Source organism: Bos indicus x Bos taurus, chromosome 2, assembly GCF_003369695.1.
Source record: "Bos indicus x Bos taurus breed Angus x Brahman F1 hybrid chromosome 2, Bos_hybrid_MaternalHap_v2.0, whole genome shotgun sequence".
In the NCBI taxonomy this organism is placed as follows: Eukaryota; Metazoa; Chordata; class Mammalia; order Artiodactyla; family Bovidae; genus Bos; species Bos indicus x Bos taurus.
Window position 1 is genome coordinate 46,861,777 of NC_040077.1, and position 16,280 is coordinate 46,878,056.

Genomic DNA, 16,280 nt, shown 5'->3' on the forward strand with positions numbered 1-16,280 from the left:
AAGGTAAAGTCAAGTGTACATGCTGACCAGTCTAGTGCAGGGACAATGGCTTTTAGAAGCGCTCAGGCCTGGGAGCAAATTCTGACCCTGCCATTAGTTGGACCTGCCGCCTCTGGCTGATTCCTCTACTGCTCTGAGACTCAGGTTCCTATCAGTAAAACAGAGATATTAAATATCTATTTTGCACAGAGTTGTGGGAATTAAAGGAGAATGACTAAGTCCTTATACACTGTTGGTTTAATTATCAAACTATTAAATAAGTATTAAACACTACAATTAGAAGGGGGTGGAATGGATTGGGAGATTGGGATTAATTTATGTACACTACTATGTTCTAAATAGATAACCAACAAGGACTGTGTAGCACAGGGAACTCTATTCAATGCTCTATGGTGACTAAATGGGAAGGAAATCCAAAAAAGGGGATATGTGTATATGTATGGCTGATTCACTTTGCTGTACAGCAGAAACTAACGCATTATAATGCAAAAAAAAAAAAATCTAAAATTTGAGATTTATGATTCCTCAATGGATTACATACCAGCCAATATGATTAAGATTATACCATATCTGGGCCAGATTTAAGACAAATTCAATACACCTATTTTCAGCTCTCAAATGCTGTAATTATCTAAGTACATATGAGAGAAGAATGTAAAACTCCTCTGAAGATGAGTTTTAAGAAAACTACTCTAGAATATATGTGAGCACAATATTTAGGCCTCAGTGGAGTATTTTCATTTAACTGCTTTCTGATAAGTCTATATTCTTTGTCTATTCAGTTCAATTCAGTCGCTTAGTCGTCTCCAACTCTTTGCAACCCCATGAACCATAGCATGCCAGGCGCCCCTGTCCATCACCAATTCCTGGAGTCCACCCAAACCCACGTCCATCAAGTTGGTGATGCCATCCAACCATCTCATCCTCTGTCATCCCCTTCTCCTCCTGCCCTCAATCTTTCCCAGCATCAGGGTCTTTTCAAATGAGTCAGCTCTTCGTATCAGGTGGCCAAAGTATTGGAGTTTCAGCTTCAACGTCAGTCCTTCCAATGAACACCCAGGACTGATCTTTAGGATGGACTGGTTGGATCTCCTTGCGGTCCAAGGGACTCTCAAGAGTCTTCTCCAACACGACAGTTTAAAAGCATCAATTCCTTGGTGCTCAGCTTTCTTTATAGTCCAACTCTCACATCCATACATCTTTGTCTATGCTTATAAATAAAAGCAGTTCTCATAAAGCGTGCTTTAAAAAGCAACAGGCTCCCTAGAGTCTGTCATACAAAGTAAAATAAGTCAGAAAGAGAAAAACAAATATTGGCTATTAACACATACATATGAAATCTAGGAAAATGGTATTGAGGAACCCATCTGTAGGATGGGAATGGAGATGTAGAGACCAGACTTGTGGTCACTGTGGTGTGGGAAGGAGAGGGTGGGACAAATTGAGAGAGTAGCATCGACATATATAGACTATCATGTGTAAAATAGATAACTAGCAGGAAGCTCAGCTCAGTGCTCCTTGATGACCTAGAGGGGTGGGATGGTGAGTGGGTAGGAGGGGAATTCAAGAGGGAGGGGATATATGCATACATATGGCTGATTCATGTTGCTGTACAGCAGAAACTAACACAACATTGTAAAGCAATGATACTGCAATTAAAAGTAAATTTTTTTTAAATTCCAAAAAAGAACAGTAGACTCTGCTTGTATTTCTCACTCTTCTTTAAAGAAATACTTTGTATTTCTCACTCTTTTTTAAAGGCTAAGCTCCAATATTTCTCCCTCATGAAAACTTTCTGTGTCTACTCTGCCCCATGGAATAGTCTCCACCCTAGAAAATGCTTGGGGTTTGTTTGGGGATACAAGATTGCCCTTCCTTCTTGAGCACTGGAGTGGGAACTGCAGCTCCAATTCTTGAGCTAAAGGTCTCTAAATGCCTCACACACATAGGCATTACGTGTTTTTTTTTAAAAAAAAAAAGCTTTTTCATCTTTTCCACCAACAGAATTTCCATTTCCATGTTGACTGTTCATTTAGATTTTAGGTGAACACATGAAGATTGTGAGAGCTCTGTTTTCAACAACTAAAGCTCTGCCCATCGCTGGCCTAGTGTATTCACATGTGGTTCAACACATACTAGGTTGGGCCTTAAATAAGCTCCGACCACATGATCTTCCCAAGCTATCCTAAAAGGGTGAAAGGGACTAAGCCCTGCTGGGCTTTCATCTCTTGCTCCTCCAGCCCCATCATCCAGCCTTGTCCACCCTGATCTGTGCCCTGCGAAGCCAAGCTATGATGACCAGGCACACAGTTCCCTTTCCTACGGGCTCTCAATTTGATTTGGTCAATGGCAGAAACTAGCAGACTGGAGAGTGGGCAGAGAGTGAGACTGAGGTATTTACTCCCCAGACTCACTCCCTGCCAGGCTGTCATCATGCCTCTCAGATCCTGTCAGGTCCCTAACTTCATAGCTACCTTCTCCTGGGTTCCAGTAACCATTTTTTCTTATCCAAGGCTCAGATGGTAAAGAATCTGCCTGTAATGCAGGGGAACCCAGGTTCAATCCCTGAGTCAAGAAGATCCCCTGGAGAAGGGAAAGGCTACCCACTCCAGTATTCTTGCATGGAGAATTCCATGCTCAGAGGAGCCTAGTGGGCTACAGTCCATACGGTTGCAAAGAGTCAGACACGACTGAGCAACTCACAGCTTCAGGCCTGTAGGAGAGAAATGGCTTCTCTCTGTTGCCATCTCTGAAGGCTGGGACTATCCTTTGTTGATATTCCTAAACCTAGCCCAAACCACTGTAAATAGCCCCTTATTCATTCTCTCAAATAACACCAGTCTGAATATGCCATCTGGTTCCTTCCAGGACCCTGACGAAGCTGTGAATCTAGTCTCAAAACACTAGGAAGTGAGTCACACTGAACCAAAGTGTCAGGCATTGTAGGGATAGCTGCAGTGACTAAACAATACCTCTTTACCAGGAGAGTATAAGAGCAACTGTTACAACTGGATGTATGCTACAAACTAATCAAGGGGAGAATGAAGGCTTTAGAAAGAAAATGAGAATATTAACAAGAAAAATCTAGCTGAAAAATATTTTATAATCCCATGCAAATATCATAAGGCCACCAAAATGCATCTTTTTTTCTGCTCCTACCATCACTAAAGAACATCATGAAATAAGGAGAGAGAGGGAGGTGAAATTCCTGAACCTTATTTAATAAAAGAGCTGAGAAAAATGAACACATTTTGATGAACATAGCACTGGAGCCCATGGAAGCTTTAGTGTATTCAAAGCTGTACTCTTACTCCATCATAGAACCTAACACAGAAATGTAAGTTTATTTAAACACAAACATTTCACTGAGGAGGGGGAAAGATGGGGGAGTAGGAAGACCCTGAGCTCACCTCCTCTCATGAGTACAGCAAAACAACTATCTGCAAAACAATCATCCATAAAAAATGACTAGAACCCATCAGAAAAGATCTTCTCCAACTAAAGACATAAAGAAGGAACCACAACAAGACAACTAGGAAAGGCAGACTCAGGATACAATCAAATCCCATACCCCTGGGGGGGTTGACCCCCAGACTGGAGAATTATATTGTGCAGGTTCTCCGAAAAGGCATAAGAATTCTGGACCCCATGTCCAATTCCCCAGCCTTCATGGTCCTGCTTCAGGACCTAGAGCAGTAGTCCCCAAACTTTTTGGCACCAGAGACTGGTTTCATGGAAGAAAATTTTTCCATGGGCCGGCAGGAGAGGGGGAAAGTTTTGGGATGATTCAAGTGCAAATGATTACATTTACTGTGCACTTTATTTCCAGTCTAATGATGCTGCTGATCTGACAGGAGGTACCAGTCTGTGGCCCAGAGGCTGAGGACCTCTGCCCTAGAGCATTTGACTTTGAAGGCTAGTAGGGCTTAATTTCAGGAGCTTCACAGTACAGGGGGAAATAGAGACTTTACTCTTAAAAGGGCTACACAAAATTTCACATACAACCAGGACCTAAGACAAAACCAGTAATTTGATAGGAACCCATGCCAGACCTCCCTGCTTGTCTTAAGAGAGTCACTCAGAAAGATGGGAGGTGGCTGCAGCTCACCGAGGGGATGTAGACACCAGTCACAGCCATAATGGGGAACATTCCACCCATGAATACTGCTCCTGGCAGCACAAAAGATCCCAAATAGTAAAAACAATCTTGAGAAAGAAGAACAGAGCTGGAGGAATCACATGCCTTAACTTCAAACTATATTACAAAGCTACAATAATCACAAGCTGGAATCAAGATTGCCGGGAGAAATATCAATAACTTCAGATATGCAGATGACACCACCCTTATGACAAAAAGCAAAGACCATCTGAAGAGCCTCTTGACAAAGTTGAAAGAGGAGAGGGAAAAAGCCGGCCTAAAATTCAACATTCAAAAAACCAAGGTCATGGCATCCAGTCCCATCACTTCATGGCAAATAGATGGGGAAACAATGGAAACAGTGACCGATTTAATTTTCTTGGGCTCCAAAATCACTGCAGATGGTGACTGCAGTTATGAAATTAAAAGACCCTTGCTCCTTGGAAGAAAAGCTATGACAAACCTAGATAATGTATTGAAAAGCAGAGATAATACTCTGCCAACAAAGGTCCATATAGTCCAAGCTATGGTTTTTCCAGTAGTCATGTATGGATGTGAGAGCTGGACCATAAAGAAGGCCGAGTGCCAAAGAACTGATGCTTTCAAACTATGGTGTTGGAGAAGACTCTTGAGAGTTCCATGGACTGAAAGGAGATCAAACCAGTCAGTCCTAAAGGAAATCAACCCTGAATATTCATAGGAAGGATTGATGCTGAAGCTGAAGCTCCAATATTCTGCCCACATGATGTAAAGAGTCGATTCATTGGAAAAGACCCCGATGCTCGGAAAGTTGAAGCCAGGAGGAGGAGGAGAGGACAGAGGATGAGATGGTTGGATGGCATCACCAACTCAATGGACATGAGTTTCAGCAAACTCCCAGAGATGCTGAAGGACAGGGAAGCCTGGCATGCTGCAGTCCATGGGGTCGCAAAGAGTTGGACACGACTGAGCGACTGAACAACAGTAATCAAAACAGTGTGGTACCAGCACAAAAACACAGATCAGTGGAATAGGACAGAAAGGCCAGAAATAAGCCCACATACTTATAATCAGCAATAATCAACTTGAACTTTGATAAAGATGGCAAAAATATGCAATGGGGAAAAGACAATTTCTTCAGTAAGTGAAAACTGGACAGCTACATGTAAAAGGATGAAATTAGAACATTCTGTCACACCATATACAAAAACAAACTCAAACTGAATTAAAGACCTAAAAGTAAGACCAAAACCCTAAAACTCTTAGAAGAAAACTTAGAACACACTTTGATATAAATTACAGTGATATTTTTGGGGTCCGTCTCCTAAATTAAAGGTGATAAAAGCAAAAATAAACAAATGAAACCTAATTAAACGGAAAAGATTTTGTGCAGCAAAGGAAACAACTGAAAAACAAAAAGACAACCTACTGAAAGGAAGGAAATATTTGCAAATGACATGACTGATAAGGGATTGATAACCAACATACGTAAACAGCTCAAAGGACTCAATGTAAAAAAGTAAACAACCCAATTAAAAAATGAGCAGAAGAACTTGATAGCCATTTTTCCAAAGAGGACATGCAGATGGCCAATAGGAACATGTAAAGAAGCTCCACATTGCTAATATTAGAGAAATACAAATCAAAAGCACAATGAGATGTCACGTCACACTTGTCAAAATGACTATCAGCAAAAATAATACAAATAGCAAATGTTGGTGAGGATGTGGAGAAAAGGGAACCCTCATACATTGTTGGTGGGAATGTAAATTGGTGCATCCACTGTGGAAAACAGTACAGAGGTTTCTCAAAAAACTAAAAATAGAACTACTGTATGACCCAGCAATTCTACTCCCAGCTATTACTGAAAAAAATTTAAGTCACTAGTTGAATAAGATGCATGCACCGCAATGTTCACAGCAGCATTATTTACAACTGCTGAGTCGGGAAAGAAACCTGAGTGTCCATCAACAGATGAACAGATAAAGAAGAAGTGGTACATACATAACAATGGAATACTGCTGCTGCTAAGTCGCTTCAGTCATGTCCGACTCTGTGCGACCCCATAGACAGCAGCCACCAGGCTCCCCCGTCCCTGGGATTCTCCAGGCAAGAACACTGGAGTGGGTTGCCATTTCCTTGTCCAATGCATGAAAGTGAAAAGTGAAAGTGAAGTCGCTCAGTTGTGTCCGATTCTTAGCGACCCCATGGACTGGAGCCTACCAGGCTCCCCCAGCCATGGGATTTTCCAGGCAAGAGTACGGGAGTGGGGTGCCATTACTCAGCCACAGAAAGAAAACAAAATTTTGCCATTTGTAGCAACATGGATGGACGTGGAGGGCATACACTAAATGAAATAGGCCAGAAAGATACAATACACGCTATCAGTTATATGTGGACTCTGAAAAATATAACAAACTAGTGAATATAACAAAAAAGAAGCAGACTCACAGATGTAGAGAACAAGTTAATAGTTACAAGTGGAGTCAGGTGGGAGGGGCAGCATGGGGGTGGGTCGGCGGGAGAAGTGGGAGGTACAAACCATTGGGTTTAAAATAGGCTCAAGGCTGTGTTGTACAACAAGGCAGTAGACAATATTTTCTAATAACTATAAATGCAAAATAACCTTTAAAAACTGTATATTTTTAATATTAAAATAAAAATAAATTCACTGAAAACCAGAATTCCATATTAACACAGTTATGATTTGCCCTATTCTCCTTCCTTAAAATCTTGTGTTTCAATAAACAACACTATATTTATGTGACAATGGGCTTGTCACTTAAATGAAGGACTTTCTCCAGAACTTCCTCTGATTTTTCTCTGGTCACCTCTCACCTTCCACAGTCCAAAAACTTCCTATTGGGATAATGGTCTTAGCAGCCTCATTTCCCAGAGAAGCCATTTACTTCACCTTCCAAATCTACTTGTACTCACCCTTAATTTTCTCTTCACCTCCTCTTTCACTTCCTGCTACTCTCACCCAAGGACACCTAAAAAAAAAAAAAAAAGGTTCAGCTTGAAATGTACATTGAGATCTCATCCATATTCTGTACCAATTTCCAGACCATAAAACTCCTTATTGGCAGAGACAGTGTTCTATGATAATGCCTAAAACAGTCCCTTTTACCTTGTGCTTAAAATAAAGCACACCTTGAAAGTACTTTGTAAAACAGCTTCATGCAAATACAGAAGTCAAAGAGGCCAAAAGAGGGGTCCCTTTTCTTTTCCCCTTTTGTTAATGAACACAAAGATTCTTTTCACTGGAACACCTAAGAGAGAAAGCTAGCTTAGGGATTTGGTAAGAGTGGCATCTGGAAAGTGAGGGGGTCTGGGGGAGCCCCAGTGACTCTTATTGTTTAAATCATGCTGGAATGTGAAGCCAACTATAACCAACACCCAGCTCGCACCACTGATGGCAAAGGTGACTTCTGGTCCAAAGAGTCACAAATCTGAGCTACTGTCTTCCAAGGAGGCCAACAGCCACTCCAGCAGCCAGCTCAGGGCATGCACCTCAGGCCTGCCACTCCTTGCTAACCTCCTCCTGTCTCCAATACAGTTGCTTGCTACCATTCGCACAGGGTAGACACTCAGTAAGGAACTGTTGATTATGCCCGAACAAGGATGACTTCACCCATTCATTCACTTCGAAAAGTCCACTCCCCTGACTCTGATGATGACCGATTTCCATTTACCCTTTGGCATCTGCATCTGGGCAGCAGGCAACTCATGGCTATGCAGCCTCAAATTATCACAGTCACTATATCATGACTCATCAGTAAAGAACTTTCCCATCAGAACCTAATTAAGGTTCCCCACATCCCTGTGAGGTAAGCGGGTATGCTCTCCTGCAGTTTATAAGGAGGAAATTGGGGATGAAGAGGTTACCGGCTCTGTCAAAGGTTATTAAGGGTGTCTGCCAGGGATGAAGTCATTCCACAGTCATCCTGGTTCAGTCTTTCCACTCACTATGGATCCAGGTCTTTTCCTTGTGCTGTGACCACCTTATCATTTTCTGGACTTTTGTGATGGTGCAGACAGAGTCCAGCAGATACATGCATTTCAAAAGGAAAAAGAGGTATTATGGTATACCCTCCCAGGGGCTCAGTAGTAAAGAATCTCCCTGCCAATGAAGGAGACAAAAGAGACGCAGGTTCAACCCCTGGGTTGGGAAGATCCCCTGGAGTATGAAATGGCAACCTGCTCCAATGTTCTTGCCTGGAAAATCCCATGGACAGAAAAGCCTGAAGGGCTACAGTCTATAGGGTCAAAAAGAGTCAGACATGACTTAGCGACTAAACTACAAGAAGAAAATGTGCTCTTGCTAAATACTTCAGATGTCTCTGCCCATAATAACTCATATTAGAAGTCCTCTCTCAGATACTTTCCAGTAAAGGTATCTTGTTAGGTAGAATTAATACTGTCTCCTGGAAAGAGGGTTCAGAATAAAACATCATCCGTTTCCTGAGAAAGGGACAATAAGGTTCACTCCTGCAACTTCAGAGGCACAGCCAGCACACAGGCAGCCTTGGAGTTCAGGGTTATTGCCTGTTCAGGTTTGTGAACTTCCTAGAGCACAATGATCGCACAGTCTCCCCAGCACACTTCGGCCAGGCCCTCTTGGCTCTTAGCACGCTTTATGTCTCTGATGGGTTTCCTAGGGCAGGTACACAGCAAATTCTACACAGCAAATTCTGCAACTTCCTCTACCACCGGCCTTTCTGACTTTGCCAAAGAAAACCAGGATTATCTGCTCCCAAGGGAGAAGCACGTTTCAACCACCAAAACCATGTCCTTTTTGCTTTGCCAGTTCTGCTTCCTCCTCCTAGCTCCAGATGAAGACCCTTCCCAGGTTCTCAGCTTTTATGTTATTACTATTTACTTCCCCACAGTGTGATTACTGTTACTTTTCTTAGGGACCAGGTTTATGCTCACACATGGTACTCCCACTCCTTGTTGATTTGTAAGTCACCAGACCCATCCCTGATCTGAGGAGGCTGGACTGTATATTTCTGTCATTTTACATAGCATGAACTGGAGTAGATTACTTACTATCTCATTTGGGGAATGACTAGTTCAGAAAGACTATAAAACATGCTCTAATGCCACAGTAATTAAAACAGTGCAGCAGCAGCATTTGAGTAGACAGACAAATGGAACAGAATAGAAAGTCTGGAAAACAGACTGAAATACACATGAGAGTCTGTTATATGGGGGAAATGGCATCTAAAACCAGTAAGATAAGAATAAACTTTAAGAAACTGAGTTGGGATAACTGGGTACATATATCATATTGCACACACAGAAAACAAAGCCATAAGTGTTCCAGAAAAGAAAATTTGAACACAGACTGGTACTGGATAATCTTAAGGAATCACTGGTATAATAATGAAATAGAAATTATATCCTAGAAAGTTTGACATGTTATTGATATATATTGATGCACTTACAAAGAAAATATAATGTCTGGGATTTGCTTTAAATATTCTGAAAATGGGTGGGAGAATAAGATGAAATAATACTGGCACAATATTCCAAATTGTTGAAGTTGGATGACAGGTAGTTGGGGTTTATTATACTATTTTCTCTAATTTGTCTATGCTTAAAATTATCTGTAATAAAATATTTTAAAAATACAAGAAAATATAAATGACTTCCTTGGAGAGGGGAAAGGCCATTCTGACTATGATTAAAAAATCAGAATGTATTAAAAAGTTTGAAAATTCAATTACATTAAGCAACAATAAATTCTGTATAACAAAAAAAAATCATAAGTTAAAAAAAAAAGCAAATAAGCTGGGGGAAATATTTTCAATTCATGTCACAGACAAAATAATGGATAATCTCACTAACATTGAAAATTGATAAGAAAATTATCAGAACCCAACAGAAAAATTAGTAAAGGACATTAATAGACATTTTGTGGGAAAAAAATGAATAAAATGGCCTTTAAACAACATGATGTAAGCTGACCATCTTTTCAAATAGAAAAAATATAAATTAAAACTATACTTTATAAATTCCAAATTTTGACTTCTCTGATCCATAAAAATGTTTTCTAATACTCTTTTGAGGAGACCATAGGAAATCAGTCATTTTCATACACTGCTGGAGGGAACGTGACTCCAAGGAGCAATTTGGAAACATTATTAAAATTTCAAATGCATTTACCCTTGACCCAAAATCTCACTTCTGGGAATTTTTTTAACAGATGGTCTGCTTTCATGCAAAATAATATACTGCCATGATAGTCTTTGGAGCATTGTTTATAATAGCAAATGATTGGACAAAACCCTAAGTGTCCATCAAAAGAGTATGTGTGTGTGTGTAGGGGAGTGTATACATATATATATATACACACACCTAAAATGGAATATGATCCAGCCATTTGAAAAAATGGGATTTCCCTGGCTGTCCAGCAGTTAAGACTCTATACTTCCACTGCGGGGGGCAGAGGTTCCATCCCTGGTCGGGGAACTAAGATCTTGCATGTTGCATGGCACAGCCAAAAAAAGAAAAAAAAAAAGGAGATACTCCCTATATTCTGCTGTGAAAAAGTTCTAGGAGATATATATATATATGAATAGAGATAGTTATAAATATATGAGTATCGTCATTTTTGTGTGTTAGAGAGGGAACAAAAACTGCTATATGTATTCATACTTATATGCATAAATATACTCAGGAACAGTTTATAGGAAACTAATAAAAGTGATGACATGTAGATGGAGGGACGGGGGTAAATAATACACCTAATTAGAGGACAGAAGCGGGATGGAGACTTCTCAAAGCACATCTCATTTCATTGTTTTGAGTTTTGATCCATATGAATGCGTAACTTACTCAAAATTTAAATTAAAACAGGGTTTGGCTCTGTAGTTTATGGATAAGCACCTACTGTATATTTAAAGATCAACAGTTCTCTCTAAATGGTCCAGGGACTTTGTAAATCCAAAGAGCAAATGATACAAAAACATTGCAGAGCCAAATAAAAATGCTCTCATTTAGTGGTAGGGATGGGAGTCAAAGACAATTCACCATCTTAATTACATTTTGCAAATTCCATTGGGAAAGCCCCTGAGATCTTAATAAGAACACAGTCACAGTTGTCTGCAATATGACAGTGGATTAAAAATGTAGGAAAGGGAGAGAACAGCCAGGAAGCGCTGCCTCCCAGCAGAACAGGAGTGGTCTATCCATTTGAATCCACTGTGACTGTTGACTATTAGCAACACATCCCTCTAGCACTGCAGGCCAATCCGTTCTAACTTTTTCATTCCTAAAGTCCAGACCCCAGATTCCACTTTTAGAAGGATTTAAATAAACTGTATTGGAAAAGACCCTGATGCTGGGAAAGACTGAAGGCAAAAGCAGAAGAAGGTGGCAGAGGATGAGATGGTTAGATAGTATCACTGACTCAATGGACATGCATCTGAGCAAACTCCAGAACTTAGTGAAGGACAGGGAACCCTGGGGTTCTGCAATCCATGGGGTCACAAAGAGTCAGACATGACTGAGCAACTGAACAACAACAATGCAGAAGATAATCAGTGAACCAGGTTTTAAGTTGTAAAACAAAATGCACAACTGCCATGAAAAGCATGTTCCACAAAAAATAATTACCTTAATATGATATACAGAATTTTGACAAGCACACACACACAAAATTTTTATGTTCATTAGCCCACATTGTTTATTGCCCCTAAATGAGCACTTTCTGTTAGGCTCTTTGAACTATGAGAAATGGCTTATCTCCCAGGACTCCAACTGACAGTCTGAAATCTCAGAATTCAGCAACCTCCTCCCCCATCTCCACATGAAGGCTTCACAGGTAAGAGGGGCCTATAACCCACTCCCACAGGAAAGGATGCAATGGTTCCTTGTGCACATAGTTGGGGGGAAATTCCTATTTAGCTGGGTACCAAGTTAAATATTTACTCGTGGGCAGTTTCCTCACATGTTGAATCAAGTATTAAGAGTTAGTGCTAACGTTGGGGAAGTCACTTAACCCCCTTGTGCCTCAGTTTCCATACTGTAAAAGGAGAAGATAAAAAAATACAACCTCAAGGGAGTGAGTGAACATCACAGTCACTTGGAATCATGTCTGAAGACAGTGCAAACTCAGTAAATATTAGCTGCCTGCCTGTAACATCTTAGAGATGAGTACGTTGAAAACTCTGTCTTTGGAGCCAGACTTCCAGGGCTGCCTGAGAAGTTACAGAATACATTTCTGTCACCATTTTCCTTAGACTAATTAGCTCTGGTACAAATGGAAATTATCTACTTTCAAAACTTCAACTTTACTAGTGTTGAGTGATTTATACGATTCTATAACCAGGAGGTCCCAGGCCTACATTCTCTCCTTAGCAAATCTGTACATCTTCTTCCATAGACAGTATTTGTTCATCACGTCTTGTCTTAGAAATGACTTCAGGCAAGGGTTAAGCAGAGAATATCACCCCCTTTCCCCACCTTCTGTGTGAGGCCTGGAACACAGGGAGCAGAGGAAGACACCGCACACAGACAGGGGTGGAACCAACCAGTCAACCGCTTCCCCGGGGAGTTTAGAAGAGACACCGGGTTGGGCCAGCTCACAAATAGAACAGACACGCAGCTGGACTCTGGGATCTGGCACCTCCAAGCTTCTCTTTTCCATCACAGAGGGATGTTAAAGTGTCATGTGCTTAGTTGCTCAGTCGTGTCCGACTCTTTGTGACCCCATGGACTGTAGCCTGCCAGGCTCCTCTGTCCATGGGGATTCTCCAGGCAAGAACACTGGAATAGATAGCCATGCCAACCTCCAGGGGATCTTCCCAACCTAGGGACAGAACCCAGGACTTGCGCATTGCAGGCAGCTTCTTTATCGTCTGAGCCCCCAGGGTTGTGATGTGGAAGCAAACGGGAAAAAAGAACATCCTTAATCAGTAGTTTCAATGTGTGCCTGTCCCTCCCCAATAGTGGCTCATGGTAACATTACGCAAGCTGGAGAGGACAGGAGCTGAGGGTGGACAGTCAGGAAGACACCATCCAGAATGCTACAAACAGCTCCCCCAGATCATTTGACCTTAGAGGAGAAAAGGAAATCAGATCCTGCATCCCTAATGGGAAATCACAGGATAAACATTTTCCTGGCTAAAAGTTTGAAATATATACCTTTGCCACACTCAAAATTTTCACCCATTATTTCTTGCCTTATACTTTCCTCCTTTAAAATGTACATGTTAATTTCATAGAATAATCCAGTTTATACACTGTAAATGCACACAATCCATTTTTTCAGTTATTCAATCAGTATTTATGGAGCACCTACCACATGCCTGGCATGGTTTTGTTGACCACCATAGCTTTAGTCCCTAAAACACAGATGCTGCTCTCAGAGGTCAGACTTTTCAATGCTTTACTAATGGTTTCCTCCATGAGCCCTCATATAGAACAACTTCCTTTTTTTAAGCTAACATTTATTGAGGGCTTATGGGTGTCAGGCGCTGAACACCATTAATTCATTTAATTCTCACAGCACCTCTGTGAAGTGGTACTATTATTATCCCCTTTTAACAGATGAGTTTGAAATTTAAAGACAGGAAAAGTAACTTACTCAAAACCACATAGCCAGTAAATCACAAACAGAATTAAAATTCAGGTCCAATTACAAACTCCTCCATCTTAATCCTTACAACTAAACTGCCTTCAAAACTTCCTAAATAGAGTTGGCCAGGATGGATATATTTGGTTTCTAATGGTCTCTTCTGCATTTTCTTTGTTTGCTTTGCTGTAATTTTCATCTTCTAAACAATGTCTTTCAAGCATCTACAAAATGATCATTTAAAAGCAATTGTATCCAGTCATGGGACCATGGCAGAGCAGGCTAAAAAATGACAGCCATTTGAACATAAATATTTAAATATATGCACTACACTCCATTTAGTGTATTATTCATATTCTAGGCTGACATAAAAAAGGTTTTTGGAACTTACCAGCTGCTTCCTTTTGTGATCTCAATGATTCTCACCCAAATAAGACTCAAAGGACCCATTTTCCAAATCAGCTTCCTTATATTTACACCTGGTCATTGATGTCATTTGCTGTCTTTTCTGCCAATCCCAAACTGACTAGGGAGGAGGATCAGTCTGAATTCTAATTGCTTCCTTTCCCTTTCCCCAAACCTTGCATTTTCCCCGCCTAAAACCAAAACCATAGTTTAGAGAAGTGAGTGTGATTAAGCAAATTATGAACCAGCTCAGGGAGCTACTCTAATTAGGGATACTTTCCTGACTCGGCTCACAGGAGGCCTGGCCTGCCTAGAACAACCACTCTCTCTGGGGGTGGTATGTCAGCTGATGGCAATCACTGCTACTATTTTTCCAGGTTAATGTGATATTAGGGTCTGAAGCCCCAAACTTGAACAATTATTCTCCTTGATATGTCTTTACTCAGCCCACTGATAAATGTTGCCTGTCGGCCCTGAATGCCCCAGCAGCCCACACAACCATTCATCAGACATCAGATTCTTCAATGGGAAGAAGAAGGTGTGCCCACAGGCAGTATCTGTCTCCCTCTCTCATCATATTTAAGCTTCCTGAAGGTAGGAGTAGTCTGGCATCTCCAGCAATGGGACTGGCACAGAGCAAGGGCCCAAGTGTTTGCTGAATATTGTGGAATGAAGAAAGGAGGTATAAAAAGTACAGTCACCTTCTCCTTTAAGGGGCACTTGATGGGACAATGCATCTAATAATAAAACACTTGCATGGGGGGTATACATATCACATACTACACTGAAATGAGGATGCATGAGCACCAAATCACTTCAGTCACATCCGACTCTTAGAAACCTGGACTGTAGCCCTCCAGGCTCCTCCATCCATGGGATTCTCCAGGCAGGAATACTGGAGTGGGTTGCCATGCCCTTCTCCAGGGGATCTTCCTGACCCAAGGATGTAACCCACCTCCCTTATGTCTCCTGCGCTGGCAGGTGGGCTCTTTACCACTAGTGCCACTGTTTTCCTTAAAAAACTAAAAATAGAGCTACCACATGATCCAGCAATCTCACTCCTGGGCATACATCCAGAAAAGATGAAAACTTTAATTCAAAAGGACACATGCACCCCAAAGTTCTCAGCAGCACTATTTAAAACAGCCAAGACATGGAAGCACCCTAAGCATCCATTGACAGAGGAATGGATAAAGAAGATGTAGCACATGTATCGGAGAAGGCAATGGCACCCCACTCCAGTACTCTTGCCTGGAAAATCCCATGGATGGAGGGGCCTGGTGGGCTGCAGTCCATGGGGTCGCTAGGAGTCGGACACGACTGAGCGACTTCACTTTCACTTTTCACTTTCATGCATTGGAGAAGGACATGGCAACCCACTCCAGTGTTCTTGCCTGGAGAATCCCAGGGACGGGGGAGCCTGGTGGGCTGCTGTCTGTGGGGTCACACAGGGTCGGACAGGACTGAAGTGACTTAGCAGCAGCAGCAGCACATGTATACAAGGGAATGCTGCTGCTGCTAAGTTGCTTCAGTCGTGTCCGACCCTGTGTGACCCCACAGACAGCAGCCCACCAGGCTCCCCCGTCCCTGGGATTCTCCAGGCAAGAACACTGGAGTGGGTTGCCATGTCCTTCTCCAATGCATGAAAGTGAAAAGTGAAAGTGAAGTCGCTCAGTCGTGTCCGACTCCTAGCGACCCCATGGACTGCAGCCCACCAGGCCCCTCCATCCATGGGATTTTCCAGGCAAGAGTACTGGAGTGGGGTGCCATTGCCTTCTCCACAAGGGAATACTACTCAGCCATAAAAAAGAATGAATTAATGCCATTTGTCACAATGTGGATGGACCTAGAGATTGCTGTACTAAGTGAATTCAGAAAGATAAATACTGTATCATTTATATGTATAATCTTTAAAAATTATACAAATGAACTTAATTACAAAACAGAAAGAGACTCACAGATATAGAAAATAAAGTCTGGTTGTTAAAGAAAGTGAAGAAGAACTAAAAAGCCTCTTGATGAAAGTGAAAGTGGAGAGTGAAAAAGTTGGCTTAAAGCTCAACATTCAGAAAACGAAGATCATGGCATCTGGTCCCATCACTTCATGGGAAATACATGGGGAAACAGTGGAAACAGTGTCAGACTTAATTTTTTTGGGCTCAAAAATCACTGCAG

At 41.6% G+C, this 16,280-nt stretch overlaps 1 protein-coding gene across 3 annotated transcripts in view; it reads right to left on the minus strand.

Annotated features, from left to right (window-relative positions):
• LYPD6B (LY6/PLAUR domain containing 6B) overlaps nt 1–16,280 on the minus strand; it is a 233,819-nt gene that overhangs the window by 24,235 nt on the left and 193,304 nt on the right. For all 3 annotated transcript variants that reach the window (XM_027561212.1, XM_027561192.1, XM_027561202.1), the window contains exon 2: nt 7,055–7,110. The gene's annotated coding sequence lies outside the window, so the exon portion shown is untranslated. The remainder of the gene's footprint in view (nt 1–7,054; nt 7,111–16,280) is intronic.